The sequence below is a fragment of the Thunnus maccoyii genome, chromosome 16, assembly GCF_910596095.1.
Source record: "Thunnus maccoyii chromosome 16, fThuMac1.1, whole genome shotgun sequence".
NCBI classification, from domain to species: Eukaryota; Metazoa; Chordata; class Actinopteri; order Scombriformes; family Scombridae; genus Thunnus; species Thunnus maccoyii.
The window spans coordinates 22,451,409-22,473,515 of record NC_056548.1 but is presented as its reverse complement, the minus strand read 5'-3'; the positions used below and the strand labels follow the sequence as shown (position 1 = coordinate 22,473,515).

The window sequence follows — 22,107 nt, the reverse complement described above, 5'->3', positions numbered from 1 at the left end:
AGGGTATTTAGCTGATTAAAACTAGTTTCTCTAAAATTTGCTTAAAAATGGGAGATCTGAAATCAGTCTAAAATTGCTGGGTGTTAAAATATCCAGACTCTACACCAAGCTGTATGGTGTGATTTACTAGGGCAAGGATGCCTTCAGATACATAATTAAAAATAGTTTTAAAAAGGGAGGCAGGAATTGGGTCAAGTGAACACGTGGAGGGCTTTAGTTCTGTTACTATTTTCAGCATCAACCAGGTCAAAACGTTCCAACTTGATATCACTCTGTATGCAGGATATAGGTAAAATGCAGTGTGCTTGTTCTGCTGGCAGATCCTAGATATTGATTATTTTCTCCCTAAAGTAGCCAGCAAACTCTTCACATTTAGAACCTGGAAGCTTAATACTGTAGTTAGTTGTTGGATTTACCAGAGAATCTACTGTACCAATGAGCAGTCTGGGATTGTGAATGTTTATGTTTATCAGGTTTGAGAAGTATGCTTGCCATGATTTTTGAATTGCCTTGTTGTAAGTTTCAAGTTTTTCGGTGAGTATATTGTGATGTATTACTAATTTTGTTTTTCACCATCTGCGCTCAGCAATTCTGCAGTCTCTTTTTAGTTCCATGATTTGACTATTTTTCCATGGGGCAACCTTTTTTGTAGTTATTTTGTGGTTTTAATTGGCACAACTGTGTCAAGCACTGTTTTCATTTTATGCTTAAAATCATTAACTAAGTCTTCACAGGATGGCAGTAAGATTTTTTTGTAGGCTGTAATATGTGATGTGAGAGTTGTGGCTACTTCAGGGGTAATGCAGCATTTTTGGACGATATGTTCTGTGGTACTCGGCAGAGAATGAACAAAAAAGTTAAAAAAGACAGTGGTGGTGCTAGACAGCCAGATCAGTGACAGAAGATATAGTGATAATAGGACCATATGATATAATTAAATCCAAGGTGTGTCCATGTTTCTGAGTTGGCAATGTTACTATGCTGTTTAAAAACCATACATTCCAACAATTCTTAAAACTCTTCGGCTCTGGTATCTGCCAGATACATGTATGTTAAAATCACCAATTAAAATGCAGGTATCATAGCTTGTGTGAATGACAGACAGTAAGTGTGAGAATTACGTTTAAAAAGAGGGGATGAGGCTGAGAATTTTAAAAAATGGTGTTATATTAAAAGGCATGAAATGTGCCTAGAAATGTGTCCTTCATTGTCTCTGTGTAGACTGCAGCTGCCCCTCCACCCTTCTTTCCCTCTGGACGAATAGAAAAAGGTGTAGCTGGGTGGACAGGCTTCAGTCAGTGTGGCAGGTGCATCTGTGCCCAACCAGGTCTCAGTAAGAATATATTAAAAAGAGCCAGTGCAGTGTTGATTTCTGTCCGTTTTGCAGACAAAAATGAGTTCCTATTCATGGGAACTATAACCAAACCATTTATACTGATAGCTCTGTTGGCAGTGTTGTGTTGAGTTTTAGCTGATTAAAAACTAGTTTCTCTAAATCTTAAAGTTTCAAACTCATGGTGAGTGTGTTGTTGCTGCCAATGAGTGCCACCACAGTACTCAGCGTGTTTTCCAAGCATGGCTGGAAGCTGTGCTTTGAGGTCTAGCACACAGGCTCCGGGGAAACAGTGGACTGCTGCAGCGGTTCCATGAGAGAGGAGCGAGAGCCTCCAAACAATGGGATCACCAATCACCACGGTGGAAGCAAGAAATGGTGGAGGGGCGGGTGCAGCGGAGGGATGGCGGTCAAGGGACGAGTCTGGGCTCAGTGCCATAAAATGTCTTTCCAGCCTCAGCTCTGGACAAGAAGGTAGGGAGCAGAGGATTTCCCTCTGTCTTCCCCGCCTGCCTCTGTCACCCACCTGTTTTGACTGATGTTCCCTCAGGCATGGTGTGGAGCAGGAGCCCGTTGAGCGTGCCACAGCTGCAGCTGCCACGTTGGTGGTCAGTGGTGGAAATTGCTCCTCGGCCAGTGTTTCCACACATGGCTCTTGAACCGGGAGAGTTGATGCAAGGAGCGCCAAATTTTGTGCTCCCATGCCAGCTGATCCAATTAAAATCGTGGAGTTAAAAGTGTCTTGAAGTTTCAATGTCTCTTTTAAAACAGTGCTTAGTTCTGTCATTTAATGAGTTTCATGAGTTTCATGTGCAAATCAATCAGCTTCTCTTGCAGTTATTTTATTTTATTGCATTTGGTGCAGATAAAAGTCCTCCATGCTGATGATGAAAAACACATAAGAGAGTTTGCATTTTTGAGCCCTCTTGCTCTCAGCCATAGTTGGTCCTTGGTCCTTCCCAAATAAATTCTGGAGTGGTTAGTTTGTGGTGGGAACGTGATAGCCAGGTGGATAGCCCATAGCCAGGTGTGCTTTGCATACTGGTATGCATGTGAGCAAAACAGTTGCTAGCAGCTAGCTGGAGAGATCCAACCTGGACTAGTACAACAAAGTATGTTGCATCTGGCTGGAAGACCTTCTTAAGGACCTTCTTACTCTGTTCAAGTTTTTGCTCCCTCCCCAGACACAGCTAACCAGTGAACAGAGTGAACATTCTCATGTTGCTTTTTTGGGTGTTTTCAAACCTATAGTTTGTTTGCTCAGGTCCGAATCAGTGGATGAGAAATTTGATGCATTTTTCCCTTGGTTTGGTTTCTTTGCAAACAGGGAAAAATCCAGGTTAATCAAAATGCATCACAACAAGCACGAGACCACTCACTGCACTCATTGGTCAGATCTGGGGTAGGAACAAAAGCGTAGGGTCTTGGAGAAGGTCCTATCTGCCAAATATCAAAAATACAATGTACTTTGTTGTGCTAGTCCATGTCAGACCTCAGTTCATTCTCAGACTAGTTGCTAGCAACTGTTGATTTTGCTCATCCGCACCCCAGTATGCAAAGCACACCTGGCTACAGGAGCCATTTCGCTTAAACTTGTAGAGTACACCTAGTAGTTGGGTTGGATCACATTCCCAAACAAAGTGCTCCAGAGTTCGTTTGGGATTGGACCAAGACCGCATCCTCAAAGGGTCTCAGTATGGTTGTTTTGGTCTGAACCAGAGTATGATTGCTCTGTTCAGACCTGCCCAAACGAATTGCACCAAGGGGGAAAATCCAATCCAAGTCCGATTCAACCTGACTAAAAAGTGCAGGTCTGAAAACGCCCTTAGTGATGTTTTTTGGTTCGCTTTAATTTTTTCTGTGAAAAGAAACCAAATCTAGGGGAAAACACAACAAGTATACCAACTCTGACACTGATTCAGACCAGAGTAAACAAATTATATGTTAGAGAATACCCTTAGTCTGCACCCAATTACATGTTCAGATCTGCCCGAACAAATTTTACCAAGGGGGAAGACAAATCAGAATTTGATTTAACCAGACTAAACATCACAGGTTTGAAAAAAGTGACAAAAATGTCTGAAATTGGAACTCAGATCTCAAACTCCTCCATAAACAAATCCTGCTCTAAACACTACTTTAAGAATATATTACTGACACATCATGGAGCAGCACATACAGTAACAAGGTGACCTGGGGGCCACAGCCAGTATATGGTGAAGTCACTATCAGTTAACATCAAAGCAGGAAATTGATTCATGTTGCAATTAAATTACTGAAAAGTGTTTGACATGACACAGTTCTGACAGACAATTACAAATGGATGTTCTCACTTCAATTATCAGACATTGCTGTTTTAATAAAGTAAATTGAATTGACTGAGCTGATGGTGAATCATTACTGACTTTTGTTTAGAATATTTATTCTGTGTTTTTAAAATGTGGAAGGCTCCCTCTGGATTATTAGTATTGTTAATAATGAAAGAATAATACCTTCCATATGTCCCATCACTGAGAGAGACATGCTTCATCCTGACAAAGTTATTTAATTTAAGAGAGTGAAGCGCTAGCAGCACTAAAACCCAGACTCCTGTGGGATTAAAACCAAAATTACCCCCAACCACCACCACCACTATCGTATCCCTGTCCCATTCGAGTTCTCTCCCTGGTTTTACATTTCAATAGTCGATGACGGCAAAAGACATCAGGTGAATGTTTAAACAGGAACCTGAGTCACTGGAGAGTCATACGAGAAGATGAGAGGGAAAACAAATTATCTTCCCACAATTCTCCTTGTTTAATTTGTGTAAAAAGCCCTTTGCCTCTGCTGTACAGCTGTCCCATACAGCCACAGAAGGGAGCTCCCACACACACACAAGCCTCCTCTCTTTAAAAGTGTGTCAGTTACGTCCTGGTTCACGCCTCCTTGACTGACCTTCCTATGCCTTTCTTAAGCTGTAAATGCTTAATGGTAAGAGGCTTTAGAAGAGAATATCCCTCTCTATATCCTTCCTAGTTTTCTCTCCCTTTTAGCCCCTCTCTCCCTCCTTCCCTCCATCCCTCAGTTTCTCTCATTTATGATTTTATATTTTACAGATTTAGCAGCTGCTTTTGTAGAGATAGTTTGTGCAACAGCGGAAGAAGCTTAAGGTAATAATCTATGACATTTACACTGCATTACAGCTAATAAAGGCTCCATCACATTCTCAATTAGATGTTAAACTAATGAATGAAATTTTGGTGAAAATTCAAGAGTTACATGATCCATGACTGGGGAGCAGAACTTGGCAGAGAGTTCTAATGGAGCACATCTGATCAAACCCCAGCAGGAGTTTGAGTCAGCTGGTGGAAGCAGGAGCTGAGTAGCAGAGGTTCCTGTGAGACAACATACTGAAACTGAGGAAAATGAGTAGACATTACAAGACTGTGCACATACAGTATGTAGGAATTTGTGCACTGCTTTATTATTTTATGGGGGAATTATGTATTATTATTGTGCACAACTCAAACATAAAATTATTCGTCTAACGACATAACTCATATCAGAATAGGTATAATATCAAGTAAATAGTCCTCCTTGTTGGCCAAACAAGAGAGGTCAATTAGAATTATGATTATTATAAATCTTAATTATGTTTTTGCAAGGATATAGGTCTTTTAAGGTTAAGTGACTGAGATGCAAGCACAAGAAAACACTAACAAGTTCACTTTAGTTACATACACATTTATTACTAATACTACACCTACAATTACTAAACACTACAACATTTTACAAGCAAGACACAAGAGGGAAAAGGAAACTGGTACACAAATCAATGGCCAGTGAATGATTTGAATGCATGATGCAGAGTTATCTATTTTGCAGTTGGTATGAGAGACCTGATAAACAGATGAGATGACTGATGTTACTTGGGAAGCAGTGAGTCAAATCAATGGTTCAACAGCTAAATTGTGAAGTGCCAGTTGAAGTTACAAATTATGAAAGCACCAAGGTTTAAGCCAGTTGATGAAGGTTTTGTAGGAATACTTGCTTGCTCCCTGGGGTGGCTTCTCGCAGAGAATGGGGTTCGGTGTGCTGGGGTGAGAAGCTGGAGTCTGGATCTTGTAATGATGAGTAAGTCGGCCGGTCTGGACAACACACATATGATTTACACGCATATATCAACATGAAGTGTTAATTGTCCATAGACATGTCTACATATGTAAGAGTTTGTGTGTTTGTGTGTGTCCATCCACGTTTGGTGTGGATTGTTGTGGTAAATGTCTGTGAGTGTCTGTATGTCACTGATAATGATATGTTGTGCTGCAAGTTCTGCTTGTTTTTGGTGGTGATGACTTGCAGGCTGTCTGGTGCTCTTATGCTGGTTTACCTAGTGATCAGTGCTTGGGTTGGTTAATCAAGTCCTGAAAATCAGTTCACAGTGGGATTAAAGTTAGTGCCAGCTCATCTCTGTGTGTGACTGGCTGTTAGAGGTGAGTTATAATAACAAATGGTGGAGGTTGTTTATCCAAGTGGTTCTATCAATTCACACTGGGGTGTGAATTGGTCTTCCATCTTGCTGGCTCTTGACCATGCAGGAGATGGGGGTTTCCTTATCTGATCCTTTCTGTTGGCAGGATGTTGTTTAGATGGTCTGGTCATGTTATGTGTTATTGGCCAACATTCCTGGGGGGTTGAAGAAAGAGCTGGTCTGTTGTTTGATGCTTGTACTGTCTTCCTTTGAAACATGCAGGGGCTTTACCCTACAAGTATATGTAGCAGGTGGGCATATAATGTAATTCGCTTCAAACTTTTCAAGATTTAGATATTTGACACATCATGCAAAAACTTTTTTTTTTAATTGAATTAATTAGATATATTGCCCAGCCCTAGAGCTATCATTTATTTAACCTCCTACTTTTTAAGTATGAACTGCTCCACAAAAGAGGAATGGTTTTCAGACAGTTATGAGACAGAAATTGATGGTACAAGTATGTCTTTTGAATTAACTGTGTGAACTTGCTGTCCTGTTAGTGACCAAACTAACACACTTGCTAAAGTGACACTAAATAACTGACATTTAGATTTTTTTTTCACTCTTCAATAACTTCACTGAATGACATGCTATACATCCCGAGTACAAAATACCTGGATGGAATAAAAGGCACAGTACAGAGAGAGAGAGTAGTAGTGAGTGTGTAGTTGAGCAAGTGGCAGAAAAGTGACTGTGAATGCGAGCGCAGCAGAGGAAAGGTTAGCAGTAAGTTGTCAATCTGACAGTAAATGTACAGTAGGTTACAATGTGTCAGTTAATAAATGCTGCAGCATCTCAAGACCAAGAAAAGACTCATCTATTGAAGGGCGTTAGCCCCGAAGTTAGCGACAATGCATTAGCCTAACCTGACCAGGCTCACTTCAGGTGGACTAACGTTTAAGGTGGACCAGCTATTCTCATTTTAGTGTCAATCTCAGCCACTCTTAAACAGAGAACGGAACAGGCACACCATGACACTATTTGCTCAGCAGCGCAGTTTGAGGTGCATTTATTTTTGTCTCATTTGCACAGTTGCACAATCCTTTTGTGGATTTGGCCCAAAGTGTTTAAAACAATGCTCCAGTTTACACATGATGTGCCTCCTGTTATCTTGTTATTGTATCAACGACAAGAAACCAACAAGGAACCCATCAATCAAAACTCAAATTGGTGAAAAATCCAAAGAAGACAAAGCAGTCCCCTCCACAATCTCTGACTGTCAGCTAATCTCAAAGAAATGCAGCACAAAACCATCACAGCAGAGTCCAGCACCAGCAATAATCTGAAGGTAAGAAATAAGAAAAACTGCTAATTACACTGAATGCAAAAGTAGAGTAAGCAGCCAAGGCCAGAGTGACAATATCATTTTCAGTCATTTAAAAGAGAAGTGAGCTGCATCCCTCATTTCCAACCTCCAGGTTAAGGCTAAAGACTCTAAGGGGGGCTGAGCTTGTGTTTCTTTAGTCATCCATCCATTGAGACATGTCCACTAGAGCTGCAACTAATGATTATTTCCATTATCGTTTAATTTGCCTAATATTTATTTGGCTACAAAATGTCAGAATAGAATGAAAATGTCACTTATACAGCCTCCTACAGCCCAAGTTGATGTCTTCAAATGTCTCTAAGGGGGCCGAGAGAGGGGCTGTTGGTTTGTTTCCCAGGAGAAGGTTTGGTGTGTTGAGTCTGCTGGGAGCTGAGTTGTCTTCACATTTTGCCATATTTTGTGTTTTATATTTTTTAGACTTTTAATTGAAACCGCAGTGTCTGGTTGGTGTCCATGAATGATATTTTTTTTTTAACCTGACTGCAAACCAAATTTTCTAGCAAAGACAGTAACAACTGATCGAGAGAGAGAGAGAGAGAGAGACAGAGAGAGAGAGAGAGACAGAGAGACAGAGAGGGAGAGAGAAATCTGAGCTGGTGCTTATTGAATTCCTCCACCACAGTATCAGATAGTCTTCTCATTGCCAGCTTCCTTCCACCTTCTTACACCATCCATATGGTTATATGAGCATGTGAGCAGGTGTATCATGTAGTGTGGAGACACGTGCACACACACACACACAATTCTGTGGGTTTGCAGTAGATTTCCCATTTTGAATTATCTCTGCCTTTAGGGACTGTGGTGTTGTATAATGAACTGAACACTAATTATTCTGCTGTATGTGTGTGTGTGCGTGTGTGTTTGTCCATCTACAGTAATAGTCTGTACTTTACTTCTGCAGGATCAAATGTCAAATTGAAGGATTAAAAGAGGTTAAAATTAGAGATGTAATGTAAGTAAATGGATTGTTCTCCAGAGTAGAATAACACAAATGTGTGTGTGTGTGTATGTTTGTGTGTTAGAGTGAAATTATTCTGCCTCTCTTCCTTTGCTCACAAAGCCAGAAAGAATGCTTAATGAGTGTGTCAGCATGTGCTGACCAACTGTGGTGATGTGTTTGTGTATGGGAGAAATAGGGCGTCAGCATGTACGAGAAGCAAGTAAGTGTGTATTTTTGATTTGGTTTGTACATTTGTGAATGTGTGTGTGTAGAAAGAGTGAGTGAACATCACCTCATCATCAGCTCAAAGGAAAATAATGAGTTTCATTTTTGAATGGTATCCTATTAAATAAGTGCAAAGTGTCAAGTTTGGAGCATCATTTAGTATCAAGTAAATGGACTGCACAAGGAACAAATGAGGCTCTACCTATTTCCCTCTGAGCAGGCGTTTGAAAATTACTCACTGAGGGCATGGAGTTCAGACTGCACAGCAAAACAGGAAAACAGTTAATCAAATTATCATCTAAGAAAGAAAAAAATAGGGAAAGAGTCATTGAACTTTAAGAAATAGGGTAAATCATCTGCAGAAACCTTGCAGTGTCTTCTGTTTATCCCTAAAAAAGACATTCTTGGCATGATATTACTTATACATCTCCAAATGCATTACTTGACAGAGAGGCGAAACGACCACTAAATCGTCCTCAGAATAAATAAAAAGGTCCTTGAAATAACAAGGACTTACATAAATGGTTGTGTTAGTGGATCAGGCATCATTTATCAAGGACTTTTCAACAATGTGTAGCTTTGTGTGATTTCTGCCTGACAAGAGCAAAGCCTTCACATATTTGTTTTAGGCAATTTTAAGTATTTCTTCCTTACCAGGTGAAGGGAACACTGGGGTTCTATATGGAGAGAAGAAAATGCAAGAAATTAAATGAAGGGAAATCACCAGTTTATACCTGGTAGAAAAAACAACAACAACTGTATTACAGGAAAGAGGTTGTGATGGTACAAATAGGGAACAGAATCATATTTGGAACTCAGGTTCATCTGGCCTTGAGTATTCATACCGTGTGTTATTTTGAACGTCCTCTTCGTTTGTGGGTGGTTTTATTTTCATTATGTGAAAAAACTCAAGGCAATATAAAAAATGACTTACTGAAACAACTGAGGAAGGCGAGGTAGTTTACTATGCCGCCTCTGATGTTAAAATTACAATCTCTGTCGAAACAAGGACAGTGACATTTACATCAAGCTACCAACACACACCGCAGTATTTCAGAGAGGGTGCGAAGTGACATGTATTATGAATCCAAATAGCCAAAAGGCTTATTGTTATTGTCTGGATCCATGAGGTGTGTGTTACACGTAACACACTGTTACCACCCATCAAATATCTCTTAATGGAACTGAATCCTTTATTTGCTGAAAATATATCACAATTTTAGGGTTTAGGGTTAGTTTGGGTTTGACTTCACCTTTAAATAATCATTCTTGATAATCCAACTGTTTGCTGAATTCCATTTTTACTTTTTTAAATTTTGCATTCATTCTTGTGGTAAGTCAAGCTTGTGTTTCTTCAGTCAGTCATCCATCTATTGTGACATGTCCACTGGAACTGGCTGGAGGGAAATCGCCAGGGAGCTGGAAGTTTCTGGTTAAGCTCCTGTTTGCTACGTTAGATGTCATTTCCACTAAAGAAACATCTAAATATCACCATACAAAACATGTGTTTTCTATTTAAAAAGTAGAAATGTAGGACAGCAAGTACTCACCCATCTTTTACTTGAGTGGTTACGTCTCCAGTCTGATCTTCAGTGCACAGCTGATAGGTGCATGGTTTTTTTTACATGACGTAACAGAAATGCATATTTAATAGTTTCAGTGTGGACAGAGAGCATCCGATGTTATGTGATGTGACCTGATAGTCAGACGATTACTTGCTGCCAGGACACAGTGTAACTTCTTTTTCCTTGCTGTCACAAAGAGCTCATGAAGTTCAAATTAGCTTGATACAAATGGCTGTATTGGACTTTATCTGCCATTATTATGACTGACTAATTAAGAGGAAGAAGTTAGGTGAAAGATGTAATCAATTACATATTACTCACTGAAAAAGTATTTACCTCACTAAAGCTCCATCAAAGATGGATAGCTCAAACAGCTCTGGAGCCTTCAACCCCACATATCACATCAGTAACACCGAAATAAAAAATTAACACAGCAAGTCTAGCCCCCCCCACCCCCCCACCTGGTGCTGCTGTGGATCCACAGTGAGACCATAGCTACAAGCTCAGCTCATGCAGCTCAGAAATAAACAAACAATACTGTTGTCGCACTCATGATGTCAAACTGCTGCACCTGGATAGAGCCACGAGTGTGGACTAGAGCCAAACATGGCTTTACCAGGTGGGAGATGTGGACTTTTTTCACAGTTTCAGAGGAAGACAACACGATTGCAATTTGTAATACATGCTGTGCAAAGGTTTCTGAGAGGAGGGAAAAAGTCTGCGAGTTTTAATACAACAAATCTTTTAAGTCACCTGAAAAGCTGTCATCACAAAAAAGATGTATTGAGGGAATATGAAGCACGAGCAGTCAGTGTTGGCGAAAAAAAAAAAAAAAGAAGCGATTTCAAAACTGCAGGAAGTTTACTAGAGACAGCCTAAAGGCTAAAGCAATTAATGACAAAATCATAGAATTTATGGTACTTGATGACCAGCCTTTTTCTGTAGTAGAAGACCAAGGATTTTGTCAGCTACTGACGCATTTGGAACCCCGGTGACCTCTCACAAGCTGCCACTACTTTGCAGACTTGTCCCTACCTGCCCTGTATGATGTGGTCGCCACACACATTCATAGTGTGATTGATACCAACGTAAGCGACATAGGTTTTACCATGGACTTCTTACGTTAGTCCAGTGAGTATACTTAGTTTGACAGCCCCGTGGCTGGATGAGGACTTTAACATGAAAAGGACATTATTATTTGTAAAGGAGTGCTCCAGTTCATGTACAGCACAGCGATCTGCGAAGCTTTTGAAATCATGTTTGGGCAGTGGAACATTACAAAGGAGAGGGTGCACATTGTGTTTAGGGACAATGCACACAAATGGCCAAAGCTATGGAGAAATGTGGGGTTGCAAGGTTGGGCTGTATGGAACACACTTTACAGCTTCTTGTGAACAAGGCTGAGCCAAAGAAGTATATCTGACTGTGTTTCAATCAGGAGGAAGATTGCAGGGCATTTTAAGCACTCCCAACTTCCCCCCTCCCGTCTGAAAGATTTACAGACACAACTGGGCATGAAAACCTCACGGCTCCAACAACATGTAGCCAAGCGATGGAATAGCACGTTTTATATGCTGAGGAGTTTGTTGGAGCAGAAGCAAACGCTCGCAGCATATGGAGTAGATCATGCATTACCTGCATCTCTAAGGGTATACCAATCGGTGCTAATTGAAAACATGATGACCATTCTCGATACGTGTGAACAGCTGACTAGAGATATTAGCTCAGCTACAGCCACAGCAGCAGATGTGATCCTCTCCAGTGAAGCCTTAAAAAGTCCGTTAAACGAGACCATTGCAACAGACCAGGGAGTGAAAACTTCCAAAAGCACCCTGTTACAAGCAGTAGACCAGAGATTCAGTCACATCCATGCCTCAGTATTATCTCACAACAATCTTGCACCCTAGATGTAAGGCCAGTGCCTGTTTAGTTAATATGTATATAAAAAACTTTAAAAATAGAGAAGTTGGTAGGACATCTAGTGGGCTTGAGGAGAGTTTCATTTTTCCTATAAAGGCTCTTCATCTATAGAGACAGGACAAAAGGGATCCAAAACTTTAAACTCAGAATTCTGACTTCTGACTTCTGACTCACATGTGGCCCTAATCCTCTTCCATACACAGAGTCTTCATGGTTCAAAATTGGTATATATGAGTCATTTAGCTTTGCTATCAAGCTAAAAACAAGCCTGACAAATCAAGTAGCCAGAACAGTAGGCAAAGTGTAACGCAGCTGAATTTCTTCAGATAAGATATAGAGTGTTCTACAGTCAGATTCTCTTGTGTTGTCACAGCTATGAATAGTTCTTGAAACAACTTAAAATCCACATCTGATGACTAAAATCCTTTATCCAGTTAAAAGATACAGTTCCAAACGACTAAGTATAATAAAAAAAGTTGCAAAAATGTGGCCCAAATCTGGATAAAAAGTCAATTTCTGACAGAGCATCTGTCGGGCAAAGCACAAACGCCAACATATGCATAGTCTGTCTGTGAAACTTGGCAAAGAAAAGATTAAAGTACTTAAAAGTTTAACACTAAGCTACAATTGTTTGCAGTTACAAGCAGTAAACAAACCCAAATATATGTATTTTTAGATTTCATTTATTTTGCTCCCTGTAACTGGTAGCCAACTCCTCCTCCTTACTTTTCCTCCAACTCCTAAGCAATCTGACTAAAAAGCTCTGTGAGTGTGTTGAAACACTCTAGCCAACAACAGCATGACAGCATAAAGAGACTGGCTCAGTTGCAAATCGTGTTTTTTTGAAGCTGTGTCCCTGAAAACAAAATACACACTGTTGCTCTGCATTGCTGTTACCCCTTGAATTTGACTTGCCAACCAATTAGTCACACAGCTCAAGCCTTAAACAGAGTATGAATGGGTGAAATGAGAGAACAAACACCTACCTGCACTAGCACCATGCTGTGCGGAGGATGTCTGGCTTGCTCATGCGCCACGAAATGTTAAGAAACGGAGACAGAGCTCAGCGCCAAATACACTTGAGAGGCTTTTTGGGGGGGGGGGGGTTGAGGGACTCAACAGAGGGATGAAAGGACGAGGGAGGTGTTCTTACAACCCCTGCTCCTCTCTTTCATCCATTTCTCCAACCTACCTCCCAAAGCACCTTAAGTGTACACTCTCCTGCAGCACTCATCTGGGAGCACAGACTGATTTGAATACTCCATGCTGTCTGACTTTTCATATACTTCCTCCCCCTCTTTTTCATTTCAAGGAGGAAGAAGGTGAGAAAGGGGTGGTGGCATGGTGGAGGAGGGAGAAAGGGATGATGGCAGGGCAGAAGGGGAAGTGGAATGAAGGAGGATATAAGGAGGTTTGGATCCATATTTATTAACTGGTGGAATGAATAGTTCAGTGGAAGAAAGTGTGCACTGCTCAAAAGGTATAATTTTCAACACATCTGTGGTAAACATAGTGGTGTAAACACAGTGTGTGCCATAGATGTAGCATTACCAATGCCTACAAACTAAACATGGTTTGCTTCTCATCATACACGTTGAGAGAAGTAAAGTTTCCAAAATCCTCCAAGACCCCCTTAAGACATCAAACTAAAGTAATCATCATAGTGAGAAAAGACATGTTTGAAAAATGTTTTGGGTAATTAGCAAAATTAAACAGTAAAACTGTATGGACTATTAAGTTAAAAAAACTAGAGATGTCCCAATCAGATTGGACAAATTGGAGCCGATCACAAATTTTAATTGATCGGTAGCGGCTATATTAAGCTCAATCAAATTCCAATCCTTTTTTTGTCACAAAGTAAATGAAAACCATTAAGGGAAAGGTGTGATGTAGGCTATTTTTTTCTTTAAGAGGTTATTCAATTACCAAGTATATCTTACCTGCATCAGACTGATTTTAAGTCAGGGGCAAAAAAAAAAAAACCTTGATCAGGACATCCCTCAAAAAAAACCTATTTTAAAATCATTGTTTTAGATAAATGACTAGTTTGAGTCAAAAAGGACCCATTCCAGAGTTTAACATAAATAAAACACCCATAAACATTTTCTCAGCATGAAAATCCTCGACATCCTCAACCAACATCCTTGGGATATGAACATGTAAAACTGAAAAATTACCAATTTCATGGGTCAAATTTGACTCTGTGGTTCAGAATGGTAATTGAAAATGAAACAAAGTTCAGGAACAGAATGCAGATCAAGCCAGTAAAAGTGATACATTTGCACCCCACAGCTATAATGGGGAAAAAAATCAATACGCTGCCAAATAATGTGTTTTGTACTGAAAACGATTGTTGTATCACACAGTAAAAAATATGAACTATTAAGAACAAAAAACTATTTAAAATCATCATTTTGAGTGCTTAGTTTTTTGAGTGGGGGTAAAATAGCCCGCCTGTTGTCACACACCACACACACACACACATGCTTCCCTCTCCTTTCTCTCTGTTCCAGATGCTAGTTCTGTGGCTGTAAAGCAAAAACAAAATATTACTATTAATACAAACTAACATTACTCTTCCATCTGTGGTTGTTTTTGTGTGTCAGAGATGCAACGAGAGAGAGAGTTGGAAAGATAGAGGTGAGGAGAAAGATATCGACCGAGGGAAAGACCGTGTGAGTAACAAAGGAGACTGTGTAATGACCTTTAAATCTTCCAAGGATTCTGGAAGTCACTCAGGTCTGACAGGAATTGAAGCAGTTTTGGTGGAATGTTGTACTGTTTTGTGCCCTTTTTTCTGCTCTTCTTCATTTATACCCAGCAGGCTCCTGTGGCAAACACAAAAAAAATGTATCATGTCACTTCGCATTGCAAAGTGAAATACACTATAAAATGGACAGAGAACATTGTCAAAACATACAGTACATCTGTATGAACTCCAGAGTGAGGGATGCTCCCTTTTGGTACATGATGTTCAGTACATAGAAGAAAGCTGACAGCAACCACAGGACAGCTAAGGTGGTTTACAGTGACTTTGTCCACTGATATTTTGTATCTTCCTTCATCTGCAAAACATGTAAATAATGACAATATACCTTTCAATCAATTGAAAAATACACAGCACTTGCCATTATTTAACATAATAAATAAATAGCGTTAAGTTTTGAGCCAAGAAAATCACAGAACTTTGTTGTCGTGCATCAGTCTGATTCGGTCAATCTGATGAGTGTTCAAGATGGTTTTAAAGGTCACATATTATGCAAAATGCACTTTTTCTGCTGTAGTGGCCCACTGTGGCAGGGTGTGTAAAATCAAGCCGAGGCTAATACATTGGTTCTGATCCACAGATACACTTAGTGTTACTGTAATACTAGTATTAGTGACACTACTGCAGCTCCACGTTGCAGTTCCAGTATGAATATGAATACTATCAACTGCCCTCGGTCTCCCCTGTTGAGGTCATATAATCTTGCATTGTATCACAGCTGGAAAGCCACAACCAGTTCCAGAGTGTTGCGCGGGGAACAGCAGCTCATTTGCATAGACACAGAAACAGCCCATCCTGAACAGTACAGAAACAGAGGGGTATAGAGACATGCTAGAATGTATAATCTCAGGGGTATTGTCAGCAAAAAACTTCAAAGACCTCAGGACCTCAGAGACTATATTAATTTGTCGAAAAGGAGTATAATATGTCAGCTTTAAACACTACACTAGGCTATATTGGCCATTAGCCTATGGATTATATTAATTTCAATCTAAAATAGTAAAACAAAAGTATTTAAACGTGTAGGGTAACCTAGTTATTGATAGATTAACAACTGAGTCAGACATAAACAGTAGACTCAAAGCTCGGAACTAATTGGAATCCATTATAATAAAAAAATCTTAAAAAAATAAAAAAAGTGTTTGCTCACAACAAGTCATCTAAGTCCATTTAAAATGTTAAACGGTTCACTGATGACTGTAAAGATAGATTTTCATTTTTGGTGCTTAATCTGTCTAATTACAGTGTTTTAGGTTTATTTTGTAAGTTAGTTTCTGAAAAAATTTATTTTTTCATGCTCCTGACAAAATGGATTTTTGGAGATACACAGTTTTCATTGGACAGCAACGATATATAGTGTATGTATACATATACATATGGTAGAAATGTGTGAACAAAATAAAAAGACAAACACCTCTCAGTATAACCCAGCACAATTCACCAACACACTCTACAGCATCCAAAACGACCATTAAGTTTATTCAACACCTCTCTAAAACAGCTTTAGGTGCATCTAATAAACTGGCAAGTGAGTATATAAGTGGATGCTTGGTTATCACAAAACTCTTTTCTACATTCACATGTAGACTGTATAATAAACTTGAAATGTTGTTTACCCATTGCAATATCCTAGGTGTACATTCAATTTCCAGTCGATCGTTGTACATTTTACTCCTGTAAAATGTATTTGTAATATTGCATTGTGAATTATTGATATTTTGACTGTGTTTATATTGCATGAATACACATGTTCAAAATGGATTTTTGAATAGAAAAAGTAGTAATAACTAGAAGTATCTGTATTTGTTGATATACCCTCTCGAAAGCTTGTTTAGAACTTGGAGATGCTGTTCAAAAATTTGGTAAACACTAAAATTCGGATGGTTTGGGTTCTCTCAGAGACTGACTAAATCAAATTCAACATTTTACAACAACTTTCAAAAACCATACCAGGCTGGTTTTGTGGCCCTGCAGCTGAACTATGTGTAGTGTGGATCAGTTAGTTGTTGGCTGAAAGTTATCACCTCCACCCTCACACCCTGAGCTTGCTTGTTTACCTCCCCCGTGTTGTAGATGGCTGTGATGGATGTAAATGTGTAAACACATACACCTTTTGGAAGGAAAAGTAAGAGAGGGGATAATGTAGAGAAGGAAAAAAAGAGGAAAGATATATTTTCCTTAAAGCCTGGTAAAAAAAAACAAAAAAAACAAAAGTCTAGCATTGGTGTATGGAGATAATTCCTCTTCTTTCCAATGCTGTTTCATATGTCAGTGCTTATTAGAATCAAGCCTCAAAACAAGGCAAAGAAAAGCATCAAGAGGTTTAAGAAAATTATCCCACAACACTGGCAGATTGGCAGGTTTTTGCCACATTTATATTCAGACCTCACAGGGAATTAGTGGAAGAGTGAGTTTGACAGATGAAGAACGAGTGCGTGGAAGAGGTAGAGGGAGGAAACATGGGTAAACAAACTGGACTGTGGGCTAAATATACCGTGAATGAGGGAGAGAAATCGATGCCAAGGCAGCGATGGAGGAATAAAAAAAAAACGTGGAAAAGGTAAACAGAGCCCTCTCTCCCTTTCCATTCCGAAAGCGCTCCATTCTCCTTTAATTTCCTTCCCTTTTCTCCCCGCCCAGTCCCTCTTTTCACCCATTCCCTCCATCCCAGTAGTGCGGGCAGTGCTTTCCAATTTACTCCACTCTGCACTGTGACCATGCTCTTCAGTCCCTCTCTGTGGATGGATGAATGAATGGTAAGTGGAAAGATGCTTAAATAGAGAGAGGGCACAGGGAGGGGAGGGTGGATGCACTGATAGATTGACAGGAGGAAGAGGTGAAAAGATGCATGAATACATGTTTTTAAGTAGAAGGGAGTGTTGAGCAGGGAGTGGTATATGGGAGAAGGGAAAGATAAAAGGAGGAATACATGTTTTTTTTAACTTGGTGAACGCTCAGCATGAGAAATAGAGGGAACAGATATGTGGAGAAAGCGTAAAAAGAAAAAAAGGGGGCAGAATTGCTCTTCTGGGGCTTTAGGTAACAGACAGCCTGAGAAACTAACTGCTCCACAGTGATTTTTAGCTCTGGACCTGACAAGAAGTGAATTGGGCTACGTGGCTAAAATGGCAATTTATACACTCTTACAGTATTTATCAGCTAACTTTTCCAATAAAGCTATGGTTTGCACAATCATTGGTTGTTATTTCATCCAGACACATCCTCACTAACACAGTAGATAACATGTTCTTATTAGCCAGACAATCTCATGATCATCAACCTTCATGCTACATAGTTTAGCTAATGCTATTAAGATAAACATAACATTAATCTTAGTACAAATTACTGTTTCAATCTTGATATTTGAAATGCTCAGTAGGTAAATTAGTTCTGATATCTGGAAACAAAAAAAAGCAGGCTAAAGCTGTGGATGCAGCAAATGTTTCCACTGGCTCCCGATGGCGGCTCGCATCAAGTTCAAAGCTTCGATGCTTCCCTTCAAGTTGACCAATGGAATTGCACCATCATACACAGAGTTACTCATCAGGAACTATGTCCTCTCCTGTCCACTCCAGTCTGCAACTAAAACACATCTGGTAATACCATCACTGCCTGGTACAATCATGATCCAGACTTGTTTGTGGTCCCATGATGGCGGAATAAGCTACCAGCCCCACACGTTTTGCTGACTCTTTTGGTGCATGCAAGAAACAGAAAACTCAGCTCTTCTGTGAACACCTAAATACTTGAGTCCCTTTAACCTTTCAGTACTTTGTTGATTGTTGCACTACTTTCTTTTTGTTTATGGTATTTTTTTTACTCTCAGTCGTTACTTTAATTATATATATATTTATAAAATGAAACTTCTGTCTAGCACTCTAATTTGCACTTGTACCTAGTGAGCTACTTGAGAATTTGTACCGCAGCTCTTTTGAGTCACCGTTCTCTAATGTTTGATTGTCTTACCTCACTTGTAAGTCGCTTTGGATAAAAGCGTCTGCTGAATGACAAAATGTAAATGTAGGGGACAGTGGAAGGCTGAGCACTACCTATCAGCTTAGAGTAGAAAACAGACAAGAATAATTGTCTACCTCCAAACGACAACTTTTTTTTAAAGGCTTGGTTAAGTTTAGGCACAAACTTGGTCAAAGTGAACGATTATGGTCATGGTTAAAGGGAAACAACATAGAATAGGGATGCACGATATTGGATTTTTTGCCGATATCCGATATTTCCAACTCATTGTGGCCGATTGCCAATGCTGATACCGATATATGCACATATTTTTTTTCCAGCTGGCTGAGGAGACTATTACACATGCAAGCATAGATTGTACTAAGTATGATCAAGAAAGACAATATATGAAGGAAGAACTTAGGAAGACTGGAGTTCAGGAGCTCAGCATCAAAAATTTTCTTTGAGTTTATTAGACAGACAGGATTAATGTGTTGGATTTAATCTCTGGTCCACACTCCGAAGCAGAAGGTGGTGGTAATGCACCTAATACTCTGGTTGCCAACCGCCATTATAAACCAAAAAGAAGATTTTTTTTTCCCAAACCTATACATCCATGTTCCAAACAGAGTGGTACATCCTGTCGGCCGAGGTGTTTCCTATCTGTGCAGCCGGACATAGCAGCTCCTCCGCGGACTATTTTACCCTGACGGTCCCGGTGCTTCCTCCAAAGGCTCCACTTTACTTAAGCTGCCTGTATCATCAGCTCCTTCTTCCCACTTTAACCTGAATAACAAACCGGGGCTCGGTGCTCCGGTTGGATCCAGACTGAGAGCCGGGGATAACGTTAGCTGAGAGGCTAGTGGAGCGTTAGCAGCAGCATGACCGGAGGGAAGCACAGCCAGCTAGCCTCAGTCCGTGGAGGGAAGCACAGTCAGGTGGCGGAGGAGACGGCAACAAATCGGCCTCTCATAATCAGCAGAAAATGTTCATCCAGGCCGATGCCGATATTTCATTTTAACGCTTATATCGGCCGATACCGATGTCGTGCCGATAATGCATCCCTAACATAGACTGTAGATAAGTGACTCTTACGTCGAAATCACACACTTTGTTGACCCAAACTCATCTCCAAGAAACTCTATATCAAAGTCATGCTACTGCTGCCTTTAGGCAGTGTTCAGACTGACATTAGTTCTGTGTGGGAAAAAAATGCCAATGCAGAGAGCTCCAGCAAAACAACATAGGGTTATCTGGCAAAAAAGTTGAACCTGGTTTACTTTTTGCTGTAAGGCAACATCATCCGACAAGATGCTGCGTTGGCCAATCATATACCTGCAAGCACACATTCCTGGTGGATTACTTTGTAATGTGAACGCCATGTTTGTGCTGTTTACCTCGTGGTCATTGTGATGAAGGATAAAATAGTTGCTGTCCCGTTAACTCTCTAGAGTTGTAAAATCCTGTCTGTGAGTATTACAAACCACTGCACAGTGTTTTGGCATCTGATAAGTCTTTAAATGCATTAATCTGTAGCTCCAACTAGACTTCCTGGATCATATTTCATTGTCTCATCGGAACCTTAAACAACATGCTCCCATCAATGCAGCCTTTTGCATTGTTTTAACACAAGGCTGTTTTCAGTCTGAATGCAGCCTTAATCATTAATTAATCACTGGTGTTAAACTGCTTGATCTGAAAGGGAGTAAAGGCTTGAGTCATTTTAGAGCATTTTAAGTACCAACATCAAGGTCTAACAGGGTGAAAAATTATTGTATCTCTCATGCCAACAAACTGCTAAATGCTCATGAGTCAGCTGATGATGAGTCTCTCATATAAAAATGAGTGGGTAATGACCATGATGTTGTTTTAACCATTGATAATTGGGTTGGATGATAATGACTGCACGCTCTACTTGTTTTATAATATCCTGTCACTTCATGTATATGTCTGTATGTGTTCTGTGTTTTACCTGGCTGCAAGATGAATTTCCCTTTAGAAACAGTCAAAGTTGAAAGACAACAGTTCAAATTTGCAGAGCCACAAGATGTCCTTGTCATGAAATCTTAAATACAGATCATTTTTTAGGTGAGGATAGTCTCCTATTAAATAATTTCTGATGAAATTTTTTTAAAAACTGGTGTTATATGGAAAAACGGGATGGAAAATATGTGTGTATTGCATTTAGTGTCTTCATGCAACTGATGCAACTACAGGTCATATTTTACCAGCAGTGAACACCTTCTTGAGGAGATGTGGAAGGGAACAATGAAGAAATGAGAGCAAACTCAAGTTCTCCTCAGGAGTAGTGAGAGGAAGCAAAGGGAAAGCATGCTGGTAGAGCAGCTGGGAGGAAATGTAAAGGAATGGATGGGAAGAGAATGGGGTGGGGGGGTATGAGAAAGATTTTCGGCAGAGAGAGAAAGTAGGAAGGGAGATGGACCAGAGTAGTTACAAAGATCAAAGAGTGTTGAGTTGGCTATTTATTTTATCAATCCATATTTCCTGGTACAGGGCAAGAGGGAGTGGTGGAGGGAAGGAGGAAGAGAGGAAATTCACAGGATCAAAGCATGGTGGGTTGTTTACCATGTTTTGCCGGGTATGTGTGTGCTCTGTGTGTGTGTGTGTGTTTGAAGTGTGTATTAGTGCCTGTAATGGTAACTAATGTGTTATAGACTGAAATGGGGCAAAAAGAAACCTCACTAAGTGGTTGTATCGCACTTCTCTGTGTGTTAGTGTTTACTTTTATAGGAGAATATTGCTGCAGATGATTGTTTAACTGCAGTAATAACTCTGTGGAGATTTGTTCTCTTTTTTAATATGCATACCTGTATTGAGAATTCTTTTGAATTTATATATACTGCTTTCACAAGTTTTAGAATTCATCTTCATGTAACTATCATAAAGTCAAACATACAGTAATTTACCCACCTAGACTTGCTACATGCTGAACTTGAAACCTAGGTATAGCATTTCTTCCAGTGTGAGTGCCCAAATTTCTCTAGCCTCTTATTTTGCTTAACCCAAAGCTTCACAAATCAATATTTTCATATTAACAATGGATCTAATGACTACGTGCAATGTGAAAGTGGTCAGTTGTAGTGAGAAACCCACAGAGAATATCACTCACCTGCAGTTCAACTTGGCTCTAAATTGCATTTTAGCATCTTTTAGCCCATTGTTTTGGTTCTACAGCCCATAACTATATTGTTTTGGTTAGATCTCACCCCATTTGGCTGCTGTTGTCAGAGAAAAGGCCCTGAGAAACACACTGTACACTACATGCACAGCACCAAATGGCAGACAGATAATGTTTAGCTAGCCGCTGAACATAGTGTAGCATTTAGCAGTTTAAGAGCCAGATATTTCTCTCAGAAGTTAGTGGATACCAAAAATGGTGCTGAAATTAGAGTTAATATTGGACTTACCTGTATATTCATGAAGGGAAAAAATGTAATACTAATGTTGCTTTTTGTCTGCTAGATGTGTAAACAGAATAGGTAATTGTTTGCTAACATGTTCACCATAATAAAGGTGATATGTCAGTGATGTGTTTACAGCTT

General features: G+C 39.8%; 2 long non-coding RNA genes across 2 annotated transcripts; both read right to left on the bottom strand.

The window, feature by feature from the left end:
• Positions 1–5,080: 5,080 nt before the first annotated feature.
• On the bottom strand, positions 5,081–12,884 carry LOC121881395. Its single transcript, XR_006091776.1, has 3 exons — positions 8,993–12,884; positions 8,578–8,636; positions 5,081–5,460 (listed from the first exon to the last, which is right to left on the bottom strand). It is a non-coding gene; the product is annotated as an uncharacterized LOC121881395 (long non-coding RNA).
• Positions 12,885–12,989: 105 nt separating this feature from the next.
• LOC121881397 lies at positions 12,990–14,869 on the bottom strand. The gene is made up of 3 exons (XR_006091778.1): positions 14,744–14,869; positions 14,528–14,651; positions 12,990–14,351 (listed from the first exon to the last, which is right to left on the bottom strand). It is a non-coding gene; the product is annotated as an uncharacterized LOC121881397 (long non-coding RNA).
• Between the last annotated feature and the right edge of the window lie 7,238 nt (positions 14,870–22,107).